The sequence below is a fragment of the Tyto alba genome, unplaced genomic scaffold (genome assembly GCF_018691265.1).
Source record: "Tyto alba isolate M040663 unplaced genomic scaffold, T.alba_DEE_v4.0 Super-Scaffold_3, whole genome shotgun sequence".
In the NCBI taxonomy this organism is placed as follows: domain Eukaryota; kingdom Metazoa; phylum Chordata; class Aves; order Strigiformes; family Tytonidae; genus Tyto; species Tyto alba.
The window spans coordinates 3,157,304-3,171,680 of record NW_024881304.1 but is presented as its reverse complement, the minus strand read 5'-3'; the positions used below and the strand labels follow the sequence as shown (position 1 = coordinate 3,171,680).

Here is a 14,377-nt window from a genome sequence, read left to right as displayed (position 1 = left end):
GCTCTAAGGCATGGAACGTCTTCCTTCAGGGACAGAATGAGATCAAGTTGCTTGGTGGGGAGAGTTTTATCAGTTTTTGAAGAGGGTTGGTTATGATGCTGTCTGTGCTCACAAGACTTTGACCCAGTGTCATGGGAAGTCCTCCCTGGTGTGTGTGTCTGCCTGTGTACTGTGATTCTCAAGGTCTGTTTGGTGTCTCAAAAGCCTGTTGGCTCTGCAGGTAGAGGAAGTGCTGTGTCAATATGAAAGTATTGCTTCAGATGCCATGGGACTTATGGGTGGAAAGGTGCCCTCTTATTCTGGGGAACATCTCTCTGGAGGTTCCTGTGTCTTTTAAAGGGATGTGTCACAGGTAGCTGACACAGCCATTTGTTAATCAGCTGCAGAGCAAGGATGTTAGGGGATAACATTAGAATTAGCATTAGTGATTGTATCTTGTAGATAAATTTGGTTAATGCTGAAGCATGACTTACCAAAAGTTAATATCCTTAACTAGCTGAAAGAAGACAGGGTTACAGAGTTTGTATCCTTCAGGGGTGAAGAGATGAGGGAAGAACAGCAGGCTTGGAGATGCTGAAGTGGGGGACAAGCTTTCCTTTCTTTTGGCAAAGAGGACAAAGGAAATCAGACCTTTTGGTACAGGTACACAGGGTGGTAAGGAGACCACTGATATGGGGAAAAAGTTCCTTGGTATCACTGCACAATGCTGTGTTATATGTCATGTGGTGGGTACCCATAACCTCATGGAAGGGGCCATACAAAGCACACCTTTAAAGCTCTGGTGTGCAAGTATCCTCCTCCCCCAGGTGTCTGTCATGACAGCTTATGCTTTGGGACTGTGGTAGGGGTGTTTCAGTCATACAGGCATGCAGGAATAGTCTGGATCCAGTTAATGGGCCCCTGCTCTGAGAAAGGTGGTATGAGTTTGATGTTTGATATTCTGGAAAAGCACCCTTGTGGTGTAGGATTTATCAGGGCTTCAGGTAATTTTCCAGTCCTACCCTAAAACCTGCTGTGTGACCTTCAGGAAACTCACTGTCACCTGTGTGTGTCTCAGGCCTTCCTCACTTCTCCTTGTTCTCTCCATGGCAGCATCCTCTCCTGCTTGGTGTCAGTGCTGTGGCCCTGAGCCTTGAGCACAGCCCTGGTTTTGAGGTGATAATAACTTGAAGCCTTTGCAGAAGCTAAAGCTTCCAAAGGGTTTGAGCTTCATCTCATCTGCTCCAGGGAGGCATGTCTGGGAGGGAAGGTGAAGATGGAAGTGAAAGTTTTGGCTGTGAGATGGAGCAGCATGGGGTTTTTAATTCGGTGCTTTGCTGGCCACACGAGGCCCTGAGTCCTGCTGTTGCTTCTCTGTCAGCTTCTTCCACTGGAAACTCCAGTCCCTTTTTCTCCTCTACCTTCGGTAAATAACTGCTGTCTCAAGACCTGCAGGAATGCCAGATGGAAAGCGTTCCCTTCCTTTCAGACTCACTGTGCACACAGGGCTCGTACAGCTTGCTGGCATGTGCTAGTTGTTCAGAGCTGACCAGGCACTGCCTCCTTGGCACGAGTAGGGGGAAGCCAGGCTCCTAGACACAAAAGAAGTAAAGGAGAAGGGATTTGCGTGGCAGATGAATGCAGCCGACATGCCTGTTCTGGCAGTTCAGTGGGTCCCAAGCTGCAGGAAGACAATCTGCTCAGCCTTGTAACTATGATGCTTTTGCCCTGGCCTTTCCAAACACTAATCGGACACCCCTACCTCAGAGCAGCCCTTGGAAGCAAATACCTCAGGGAGGAAAATTTAACCTGCCACAAAGCAAATTAGTGGCATGGTTTGTGATGCCACCAGAAGATGTAATTTCTTCATCCATGCTTGGGCACTGTTAGGTACCACTAATTTTCTGTGGACAGACATACTTTAAAGGGAAGAAACCCCATTCTAACATCCAATCCAGCATCAGCCTTCTTTCTTTGATATAACCACTTACAGTGGGAGAGCTTTCAGAAGGAATGGTAGCTGGCAGTGGTGAGAATGCCTACAAGAGAAAAAGCAAGGTGTGGAAATGTGTTGGTACACAGGGGGGGAGTAATATGGATTGCAACAAGGTGCCCAGAAGGGCACCTGTGTGCTCAAAGCTCTTGTTGGGAATCCAGCAGCTGTTGGAGGAACTTTGGTAGAACTGGAGAGACAACGTGAAGAGTATTCCTAATCTGTGACCTTTGTGGAAGTGGCAGAAAGAGGACTTGTCCATCACTGAACTATTTTCAAGCAGCACAGCTCTTAGGTAAGTGTTTCTGGAAACACAATGGGTTTTCCTCTTGCTCTGCAGGATCCCCTTGCCTTGATGATGTAAATGAGTTAAGGGCTAAATGGCCTTGTGGTTGGTGCCACAGCCAGCTTGGCTTCCTGCAGGGCAAGAGACCTCTCAGCTTTCAAAGTGATAGAGAGGTGCCCTGGGGCATAGTGGGGAGGGCTTTGCAATAAGACCTGAGCTTTCACTCAACAGTCCCCTACCCATGGTGTCTGGGACATGTATTGCACATGCTACAGCCATGATCGAGGCCATATGGGTGCTCAGACTTGGTTCCCCTTCACTTGTCCTGTCCTCAGCTGTTGGGATGTGGGTTTTAGGTTGGTGAGTTTAGCTCAGGTTCAAACATGGGGCGGGGAATGAACTCACCCATTTCTGCCTTTTTGCAGGGCCTTGGTCCGACAGGCTGTGCTGCGCTGTCCAAGTTCCGGAGTCCTGGTGCTGCTCCAAGGCCGCCAGCCTTGCAGAGGAGAAGATGGTTTTGTTTAGTTTGCTTATATGAAGAAAAAAGTCTGTCAAAATAGGGATTTGGAAAGGGGAGGGGGGAAGCAGGAAGTCTTCCTGTTGGCATTTATTAGATGGGAAATTAATGTTTTATGTTCAGGGGCCCTGTTGGATGTCAGTGCTCAGGGACGGTGGTGTGGTGAAAGCCTCCTGACTTCTTGAGTGCAGGGTGCGAATGTGATCTGGAATAAGCAAGAAAGGGCTAAATATAGAAGCCGCTGGCTCCCATCCTGCAATGGCGGCTCTGCCCTCGCTGCAGTCCTGGAGGCAGCAAGTTCTGCCTATTGTTCCGGTCACATTCTTGTGTCCCACGATGGGGCCTCTGTGATGGAATAAAATGAAGAGAAACAGATGGGAAAACAATAACCCGAGGAACAGGCCCTGAGCTTTGCTGGAAGCTTCCAAAAACCCATAAATCCCCAAATGCATTTGTGCTGGATTAGGGAACTGAAGCAAAGCAAGGGCCAAGTACTTGCCTTCCTGTATCCCATGTGCTCTTGTTGAACAGACAGCTCTCTATGGGGGCTCTACCTTGCCACAAACTATTGTAGTGGAAACTCTGTTTCCTTAATCTTTTAATTCTGGCAACTTCCCCAGCTGTCCTTTCTCTGCACTCCATGACCTTTTTGTCTTGCAGGCCCCTGGATAAAGGGACTGCACAACGAGCCAGCCCACCTTTCCATCGTTCTCATGTGCAACGGAGCTGGATGCAAGAAAAACATGGTGGAACCCTTGCTAGGCAGTGGTGCAGTCTCTCTGGCTGGCTGGTAAGTGCTCTATAGAAAGGAATAACCATTAGTGACTGTAAGATTCTTAGAAGGAGAGACTGACTTAAGCATTGAACAGGGAATATGACCTGCCTGAAATACCATGCTTGGTGACCATGAAGGTGTCAAAGTAATTGGAAGTCCTGACCCAGCTGCAATTTGCTTTTTGTTTGTGTTTGCAGTCAGTTCACGATGTTTTCCTCAGCAGATTGTTGTTACCTGTGGTATCCCTAGAGTGTGTGTGTGCAAAACCCTTGGTGAGGAACAGGGAGGATGGATGATTCTGGAAGTGAATGAGTGAATTTTGGTGCTTTCTGCAGAATTCTGCTTTACCTTGCAAAAAGAAAACAACTTGATTACTCACCTACCTGTCTGTGAACTGGCTTTGCCTCACACTCACAACTGTTTCTTTCCCTAATAGCTTATTTGCTGCTGTCTTTTTGAGATGAAGCAGTTTCCTGGGGATTAGACTGATGCTGCAGCTGGGTGAGGGGAAGAGTGAGGCTGTGCTGGGGGAGCAGGGGACAGGATGGGCGGTGAAATGAAATGAGGTCTTAGTTTGAACCAACCATCCTGTGAAACCCCACCTTTAGGATTTGAGTCAGGAAGAACTGCAGATGCTGAAACTGTGCTGCTGCTGCAGCTGTGCTGTTACAGCATGGGAGCGAAGTTGTTTAAAGCCAGAGAGAGGTCTGTATACCAGTGATCTTCATCCTTGTTAAAATTCCCCTTTTCTCCACCTGTTCCTTTCCCCAAGCATATATTCTTTCAGCCACTCTCCTCCCTGATATGTGTTTGCTCTTTCCAACCACTGCTCCATGTTAAACAGCTGTTGCTGATTTGAATGGGCAGATATATCCCTATGCAAGGAAATAAATGGTAAGACTATTCATGTGCTGAAGTGGCTTGGTCCCGAGTTACTAAAGCCAACAGTCAGGCTCATGTTCTGTTTAATGGCCTTTGAATTAGGCTTGATGTTACTCAGAAAGTTGCATTTGCAGGATACAGGTTTTCTGTGTGGCTGATCACTGTGCTAGGGAGTATTTTGTACAGACAGATGTGTACTCTGGGACTGTAATTACATAGTTTATTAACTTTATTGTTCCTTGCATTTGAATGGGAGATTTTTTTTTCATTTAAATTATAGAGTGTTTATGCCCTTTTGTTCACTGTGTATGTGAACCCCATAGGAACCACCAAGTTGCTGCTAAAAAGTGAACTTGAAATCAACACAAAACACTGTGTTGTGCACAGGAAAGTGCATTACTTCCTTTGACCAAGCGTTATGCTGCTAAACCCATTTCATATCATGCATCCCATGCTGTGCTGCAGCACTGTGATGTGCATCAGCTGATGTGCTCTTGTGTCACTGCTTCTACAGCTGGGTATAAGGAGCACACCTAACAAAGTGTATTTCAAAGGCAAGGCCAGTCAAGTGCAACTGGCCACTGCTCCAGTTCATGTGTTTGCTTGTGTCATCGTGGAGGACTGTCCTCGAAAAGCACACCAAGGACAGGGAACTGCTCCTGCCAGCCCTGTGGTGCTACAGGAAATGAATCTTCCTGTTTTGTTACCCACCTCGGTACTATTTAGGGCGAGCCCTGCTTCCTGCTGAGAGCTGAACAAGGGACCAATGGAGGTAGATTTCATGAGGGACATGAGATATGTCCTTCTTTCTTTGAGCTTGGAGCCACTGAGAGCCTTTTCATACCACCTGAATGGGATGTGGGAGGAAGCAGGGGAGGAGGAAAAAGACTTCAGGCTAATTTTCTCTTAGGATCTGAGTCCCAGTCCTGTTGTCTCGGAGGAGAGTGGTTTACCCCACCAGTAAATGACCTTTTCTCAAATGCAAAGTAAACATTTTCTCAGCAGACTAACCATTGTGAAAGAAACAGTAGAAGGCAGGGAGAGATGGCAGGTATCTTTAGATATCTTAGGTCCAGTACTGCAGAGCTAGGGTGAATAACACCAGTGAAGCCAGCAGGACCTCTTTACCTTATAGAGAGGCAACTGTGGAGTCTGTGCAGAGGTGGGGAGAGCAGAGTCTGGCTTACAAAGTGAGGAGCAAGGAAAGAAAAGTCAAGGTCTTCAGCAGATGTGAGCTTGTCTAGCTCAGAGTTGATGGAAAGAGAAAATCCTGCTATTTGCCTTGTCTCACTTCTGAGGTCCCAGCTAAAGCCTTTTTTTTGTGTGTGTGTAGGCACTCTGATCAAATGCAGTTACTGTTAAGAGGAAAAAAAGAAACAACCTCAAACCAGCACATAGTAGGCATAAACAGTTGAATCCTCAATTAAGCAGCTGAACACATGGAAGAAAAATGTTTGGGCTTGAATGAAGTATCCAATTCCATTTGGATGGGATGGCATTCAGTAATGCCACACTGCAGTGTTTTGTTTTGGAAACAAACCAGAGTCGTTTAATCCTTTCTTAACATCGAAGCTATTCTGTAATTTGCAATTTGAAAGTGCAGCTTGGGGGAGCTGATTGCATTTCTCAGTGCCTGTTCCTTGTGCTGCACACAACTCTGGGTTTTTTTGTGTTCACGCTGTGAGAGATGGTGGGAAGGTCTGCCTTTTGGAGGCAAGTGAACTGATTGATTTCACAAACAAAACTAAATGTGAGCAGAACTACTTTCAAGTCCAGAGCCTTACAGACCCCTCGCCCCTCAGCAGTGTAGCAGCTGGGAGGGAGCTGTTAGTTCTCATCTCTGTTATGGACATGGGTTCTTGGCTAAAAGACAACTGGGAGTGAAAGCAGGAGCCCACCTAAACATGCTTGTGTCATATTGCATATATGATCTGACTTGCAGGAATAAGGAAAATTTCCCTCTTTTGTGATTTTTAGATAATATTAAAACTCACTATATCTCAGCTCCTGGATTCCCACCCCATTTTTGAAATCACAGTGGTATAAAGACATCTTCCATCCAGTTTTGGAGTAGATTATCTAAGTGTGCTTTTGCCCTTGATATGGGTAGTTTGGTTTGCTTTAGAGCTCCATACCATCTCAATACTAGTTTATCCTGAAGCAGGAATGATGCTTGCAGTCCCTCAAAGCCTCATTGTGCTTGTCCCTGTCAAATCACAGTGCTGAGCTGGAGGCATTCACTTTTTGGAAAGAGTAGTCAAAGGAGTGACTTGCCCAAGGGGGCACGGAGGTGCTTGGGGATGCACCTGAGAGCAGACAGTAAGTAGCTCTCTTGATGCTGGGGCCAGAGGCTCTGCCATCAGCCAACTTCCACCCTGCTTCCTTGTGGAGCCTAAGCCTGACCTAGTGCTTGTGTTGGTGCCACTGGGATTTCTACTTACAGCCTGGGAACAACCAAGTTTGTTGTTCCTTTAGCAGTCATTTAGTTTTTGTAATGGAGAACAGATAGAAGCAAGTTGAGGCTTGACTTGTTCTATTTATAACTGTAAACACCTAAAGTGCACATGGCTGTAATGCTGTAGCAGGTACAGCATTGTTTCAGCTTTGAGAGATAGGGACTCCACCTTCCTGTTATCAAACCGCACTGTAAATCAGCGTGGTGCTGCAAGCTGCTTCTCTACTGGATAATCCTTTTTTTTTTTTTTTTCCCTTTCTTTTGGTGAGTGAGTGATGCTTAATGGTAGCTTCAATACCATATCGATGATGTGTAATTTTTAAGAAATAGTAGCTACTGTCCAATCCATTCTGCCCCTTTCCCTGTACCAAATTGTCTCTTGAATGTGAATCCAGAAAAGCAGCAGTGAATGACTTCACCAGATACAGAGCAATGGCAAATCCAGGTCATTATATATGTTAGCAATATGAATAGCTTGCCCATTTCTCCTGCTCCTTGTCTCTTCTGACAAGAGTAATGGCAAGTTAAAAGAATTATTTAACATATAATAGATATTTAAAGAAATACTTCTTCCTGTAAAGTGTGTGCATGGTTATCGACATCGTAAGGAAGACCATTTTGTCTTTAACTCTTGAATGATGGGAACTCATAACGCAGTGAATTACACCAATATAAAAGTTAATGTACTCAGCTTTAATATGGATATTTTACTGTTATTATCACCATCGAAAGTGACATCCATCACAGTGACACGCACCCAAAAAGGGAAAAAAAGCCTGGTGTAGTTGTTTCTAATAACCCAAATTACAGAGCTCTTCTAATGCTTTTTTTATAACAGTTTTGCAGTCCTGTATTACCTCCCATTAATGTGATTTCTCTCCTATCTATAAATTTCTCAGGATTGCCTCTTCCTCTCCACTTTCCATAATCGCCATTTATTATCCTCATGCTTCCCATAAAACAAGGCTATAGGTGACATAGAGAGATTGATGCTGACCTAGATACAGGCCCACCCCCAGACTTTTTCTGTCTTCCCCCTCAGCAGTAATGTGCTCGTTACAGTGTTGAGGAGGCTTTGTTAAAAGGTTCAGCTTCTCCTAGCAATTGGTGCTAAAAATAGTCTCATTAGCTGAAACTTTGCTTGATCAGCAGAGGAGCTCTTGGGGAAGAGGTGCTGGGGTGGACTCAAGTTGTAAATAAACAAGAGGAAACTCCATCTCGCTGCCCTGTCAGCTCCAGGGCTAAATCAGACCTGCAAGGCAACACACCAGGAATGTTTTCTGTCTGCGCTCTCTGCTAAAGGAGGCTCATTCCATCTTTGCTGGCTAGAGTAACTGTGTACCTGATGATGATTTTGCTCACATAGTTTTGGGGGTTTTATTTTAATGTTCCCCCACTGAGCCTTTTCCATAGGCAACTGAATAGTCTGCAGACCTTGCAAGGCTGCAGCGCTTGTAAGTGCTCCTGGGGGCCTGAGTACTGGAAAGCAGCCCTCTCTGAGGGACAGGTCTGGAGCAGTCCCTGCTCATTGAAGTCAAAGGATTTAGCATAACCTGCTCTGGGGTGCAGGCTGTGTTGCTGTGGCCCTTTCCAAACAGCTTTGTGCAATTCTGTGCATTTCCCTGGAGCCTGCTGGGGCTTCGCAGCATGAGCAGCTCATTATTGCCTGCCCGGGCTTCAAGAAGTGCAGCAGAATGTACTTGTCCCCTCTGCATCACTCCTAGAGTGAAGGGCCCTACCATAAGCGGGGCACAACTGTGGGAACCTGGAGCAGCTGCACAGGTCAGGGATCCAGAGGAGTGGCCAGGCAGTGCCCAAGGAGAAGAGAAAACTACTTTCTTTCCCAAGAGTCAGTTAATTTTGTTTTCTGCCCTCCCATTGCTAGGATAGATTGGCCCTGTTGGCCAACACTGGTGAGGGGGCGGTGGGTTTCTGCAGCTCTAGCTTGCTTGCCCTTTGCCAGCCTTTGCCTTTGCTCTGCTAGGAGACTCTTCTACATAGCAAAAGATACCTCATTATCTCCTGTCCAAAAGGGAAATGCAGCCCATAGAGTAATTATCTCTTCCATCCTTGCTGCCTTATTTCTTACCATGTTAGCATACTCATAATTAGCCACAAAGCCTTTTATTTTCTACTTCTTCCCAGTTCCTGCAGCTGTACTGAACTGAGCAACCGTGGTATATTTGAGATAAAGCTTTACCTCATTCTACCTACCTTGAGCTGAGTTTAACCCTGTCAGCTGGTGAAAATCAAAGGGAAATGTCCAGCTCCCCTAAACAGGAGGAGGCATTGGGAGGGAGTGCATGGCAGGCTCTTCATCTCTCATATCCCAGTCAGGCTGCAACATGAGCCCTGTAGAAAGACCTGTTTTGAGGGAAGACCTTTGCAAGCAATACATGATGAGGTTGTCCAGGCAGCTGGCATGGACTGCCCATGCGGTGCTGCTAGGGGAAGCATGTAGTCCCTGAATTGTAGCTCTATTTTATCTTACTGGATTTTGGTGGAGTATGATCTCTGGTTCATTCAGGGAATTTTTGTAGTTTACATGTGTTGGGTTTTTAGTATCCTTACTTTGTTTTTGTCATCATTAGTAATGAAAAAAAAAAATCAATAAAGAATAACTCTGAGCCTGCTTAGGTTAGTCTGTGAAGAGCTTACGCTGAATGCCATATTATTAATGAACGACAGGCTTGATTGAACCCTGAAATGTTGCTTGTATGACCAATATGTAAAGCATTTGTATGTATGAGTATATCCAGCAAAATAAGGGGTGCAGTAGCATTTCTGAAGGCCCTCAGTGGCCACCAGTCAGAACATCCTCCAAAATTTGTTGCTGATTCAATTTACCTGGGCTGTTCACAGGAGAGGCTTGTTTTCTCCACCATTTTTCCTGCCTCTGCCCATAGTAGTGGTGGGAGAGCAGAGAGCATCTGGAGTGGTGACTGGTAATTATCTGTCACACTTGTGAGCCTGATCATGGGGCTGCCCCTTGGCTTGGGGATTCTGTGTGACTTTGGCCATGCAGGAGCAGAGCCAAGGACCTGTGACTGCCATCCCAGAGCTGTGAAGGCTGCAGATGCTTCTGTCAAACTGTGGTCCTGCAAAACAGGAAGGTCCCTCTTCCTCTTCCTCTTCCTCAAGAGTCCGGGAAACCAGCAGAGGAAGAGAAATCACTGTTCACAGACAAGGATTAGCACAAGTAGGTGGGCTGGGAGGCAGCTGGGCTGCCCCTGTTCACCTCAATGCTGTCAGCCCTGCTCTTTTTGACCAGAGATGCATAAGCTTGCTGGCCCCCAGGCTGCAGGCAGGGGAGTGTGGTGGAAAGGGCTTGCTCTGGCCTCCTTGCCAGAGAGACCCCGCTCTGGCTCAGACTACTGTGCCTGTGAGGCCCCTTGCTGCCAGCTGTACATTGGGGCGAGGGTCTCTCCATACAGCAAGAGATTGAGCAAAAAAAGGAAGTGTCTGCAGGCTGGGTGGCTGCCTGGACTTCCTAAGCAGTTACTTGAGCTGTATAGCAGCAGCAAAGAGTATGTCGTTACCGTATGCTCATTTGATATGGTCTCTCCATGATCTGCCATGTGGGCTTCTGAGCCCAGGCAGGAAGAGTAGTTACTGTGCAGCCAGATGGTTTCTTTTCAGGGAAATTAATTAGCTAGCATCGACTGGCCCAGCCCTGGCATCTGAGAAACAAATACTTATGGCAACAAATGAGGTGTCAGTTGTCCCCTCCTGAGCCCACTGAAGGAGTTCAATGGACTTTTCCTCAGGCCCTTGGTACCTAGATGTTGTGTGCTGACATATGTTACCTGTCTTAGTTCTTGAGGTGTCTGTTGAAGCTTGTGTGATGGACATGTACGTGCATCAAGGGAAGATTGACCAGATTTTGGGTATATTTTCAGGATCCCCTGCATCTGTGAGAAACAGCTCTGCTGCCAACTTCACTATTCCCCCTCTTCCTCCATGGAGGAAAGACTTCTGAGCCTGCTGAGAGTTGCCCAATTGTGTGGGACAGTGGCAGGGATGTGACTACAGAGAAGTGCATATGCTTGTCTCCGGAGAGTCTCCACAGCTCTGCAGAAGTGCTCTCAATAGCTACCAGTAAGTAGGTCTTTAGAGTATTAATTTCTTGGGTCAGACACTGTACAGCTCATGCCTTGTTGGGCCTTAATGAATGGGAAATGGCATCTGGAAAGGCTGTAAACTTGGCTGTGCTAACCAGATGGCACTGAAGGTAGAAAATGGTTTTAAAGACTATTCTTTCAAGCCATGGCTTGATTTGGAGATGTTGAAGCTTGTGTGATGGGCACGTAGGTATGTTTAGGGAGGATTGACCAGAGTTTGGGTACGATTTGAGGATCCCTTGACTCCATAAGGAACATCTCCGCTGCCTACTTCATGATGGCCTCTTTTCCTGCCATGGAGGAAAGACTTTTATCGGGACCACTAAATTAGGTGCTTCTGCCAAGCTGGAGATTTTATGGCAATTGCTGTATTGGGAAGAAAGACTAAATAATGTCCTTGGAGTTTCAGAAACAAAAGATTCAAGTGACTGACGCCACAGATTTCCATGTGTTTTCTCTGAAATCTGTGCCCAGTGCTGGAGCACATGGACCTGTCTGTTCAGTTCCTCACTCATGGGCAGTGAGGTTTAGTTTCTTCCCTTTGTGCAAGTCTCCTCTTGTTTTCTGTACCCATTTGTGACCTTCTTGGGAGGGCTGGAAGCCCCAGGGTTTTCCCTTGAGGGATGGTTGCTCATCCTTGAATAAGATGTTTACTCTTGCCTGTAATTGCATGGGGCTCGAGCAGTGCCAAACCCTAACTGTGCTTCCTTCCCATCTCATTGCTTTCATGTAGAGACATGGGTGTGTGAATTGCTTCAGGAGGTTCAGGTTGTGGCATGATAAACTCCATCTCCAGGCACTTTCCCAATCTAGTTTGTCAGGAGCAGGTTCTGCTTCTTGTTGTCCGTTCATTGCAATCCCCAGTGTACATCAGGGTCTCCTGGATTTCCTCCCCTGACCTACCCACCTCTTGCTCACAGTACATTTGGGAACCAGTTACTGGTTTTAAAATCAGAGGACAGGCATCCTTTATTCAGCTTTGAAAAATGGGGAGGTTTGGAGCAATGGAAGGAAAAGGACCATGTGTCCGTTCCAGTATTTATTTTTCTTGTTGGAAAATAAAAACATTTACCAGGCTGCTTTAAAAATTAGCAATCCGTAAGCTTGGTTTTCATTAAAAAGACACTCACTGTTTTTCCCCTGAGGATTTAGTGACATTTTTTAAAATTTCCTGCGCGGAATAATTGTATTTTTTTATCAAATTTTGTTCTGACTTTGTGACTGCAATAAAGTTTAGGAAACTATTATTTATTATGGGTTAAAAAATATTCTATGAATTTGACTGCTTTCCTTGACTACTGGATTGTACTGTGATTCTTCTCCCAATTGCAAAACAGCATTGTAAATGCTGCTTTCAGACTCTGTGGGATATTCCCAAAAAGGCTTGGAGAGCTACTGTCTCTGTCATCCATTGCTCAGCTCTGTTGCTGGGACCCTGACAGAGAAATTTATGGATAGATGCCACAGGGGGAGAGAGAAGGTGGTATCTCAGTCCCCACCTCCTTCAAGGTCTATCTCTTTTCTTTCTCTTCCCCAGACTCCAGAAATTGGAAGTGTTTGTTTCTAGTGTTTTAGTTTTACCTTCATCAGAGCTCAGTGTTGGTCAGAAGCTAGGGAGTAAGCTTCTCTCCAGGCCTTATTTTTCTTGAGATGTCTCTTCTTGTAGCACTTCAGAACTGAAAAATAAGGTGTCCTGGTGAAGATGTCAAAAGTCTTCCCACAAAGTGAGCCCTGATACATCCATATTAGCAGACTGCAGAGACTGTTTAGCATTGCTTCATGGATGGTGGTAGCAGGGAGAGAAGAAGGTTTCCACTTGAAAGAGTATTCTCAGAAAATCTGTGCTTGCTTTGGAGACAAGAAGTTGAACTTTGGGGGTGCCAGAAGTTGAACTTTGGGGGTACCAGAGAAGATCTGGAGATGGTGAGGAGACACGAGACATCTGGTGTTTGCTGTAGCCTGGTCTCCAGCTCCCTAAAAGCATGTGAGCAGGAGGTCAGGGGAATACCTAGAGATCAGGCATCCTAAGGATCCTGTGTCCCTGAGTTCTGACCCCCCACACTGCATCAACATAGTACCCATACCCGCACCATGTATGTGCTCCTCTTAGATAGAGAGGGCTGCTTAGCTTCCAGGCTTGATTTGTTGCTGACATGAGGAAGTTATGACTGTCTTCCAGGAGCTTCACCATGGCTGTCAGGTCATTGATCAGCCTTCAGGTAATGGTGGCTGTAGGCCACTATTTACCTCAACTAAATCTGAGCTTTGGGCTGTTGGGTGTGCAGTACTCACCTTGTTACCAGTCAGCTGAGCGTACAGCATGATCCTGTCTCTTACTAGAGAAACTCTCAGGTACCCTCTAAGGCACCTGAGAGATGGTCAGGTTAGGTTAACAAAATAACTGCTGCGTGGACTTTTTCTTCATCCTTTCCCAGAGGGGCTGTTACCTTATCATTCTCCTAGGACACATGGTGGCTTTTCATTTCGCTGAGGTCAACTGATAGTGGCCTTAACCTACCAGAGAACATGGATTCCTCACTACTTTACAGTGAGACTGGAGGGCTTTTAAAGAACATGCTGCAGTTCATCCTTGGTTATGGATTATAAGGCAGAAGTGACCAAGGAAAATCTGTGATGCATCGTACAGGAGGAAACTGTGAGTTGCTGTTAAACCTAGCAGAGGAACAAATGACTGAGATGGAAGACCATAGAGAAAAGAGCCTAAATGCATTTATCTGTTTCTATTTGTCTCTGAAATGGATGTCTTAAGGCATGAAATTATTTTTAAAATCCATCTGCCTTTTCAGTTTATGGCCTGAACTTTCATAACTAGATGTACAAATAATGCACAAAAAATCTTGACTGTTCTCCTGCATGTTAAACTGCTGCAGCCAGTGTAATTGCTTGCAAATATTGTGTTCAACAGCTAGGGAAATAACGGGTTTGCTCTGTATTTATTGCATTTCACTCAGCTTAGCTACTGTGCAAGCACCTTAAGTCAGCTTTGCTTCATCTCTCTCATACCCTTAACCCAAACCTGCATTGTTTAGGTTCCTAGTAGAACTGGTTGGGGATCTTTTGAGATGATTATTTGTTAGCAAATGCTGTGTTATGTGGATGATGACTTTTAACAGAGAAATTTAAATTTTGGTTAGAATTTTTGTGGCTACCTCTTGTATACAGAGACACTTGCTCACTGTAGTACGGCCTGTAGTACTCAAGCTAAGATGTGAAAGCTTCTGTCTCCAGATCCTGCCCCACTGATCTTCAGCCTCTTTCCCTCTAGATATGTGGGTTTGGGTATGCTTGAAGCTATAGGAGCCCTTTTCTTTTTTTGTCTTTTTTTTTTTTTTTTAAAGGGTTTGAATT

General features: G+C 45.7%; 1 long non-coding RNA gene across 4 annotated transcripts in view; it reads left to right on the top strand.

Annotated features, from left to right (window-relative positions):
- The first annotated feature begins 2,142 nt into the window (after positions 1-2,142).
- The window catches only part of LOC116960984, a 35,426-nt gene continuing 23,191 nt past the window's right edge, over positions 2,143-14,377 (top strand). For 2 of the 4 annotated variants that reach the window (XR_004406703.2, XR_004406706.2), the window contains exons 1-3: positions 2,143-2,267; positions 2,684-3,565; positions 10,787-10,985. This is a non-coding gene — a long non-coding RNA (uncharacterized LOC116960984). The remainder of the gene's footprint in view (positions 2,268-2,683; positions 3,566-10,786; positions 10,986-14,377) is intronic. The other 2 variants (XR_004406705.2, XR_004406704.2) reach the window with 2 other exon arrangements.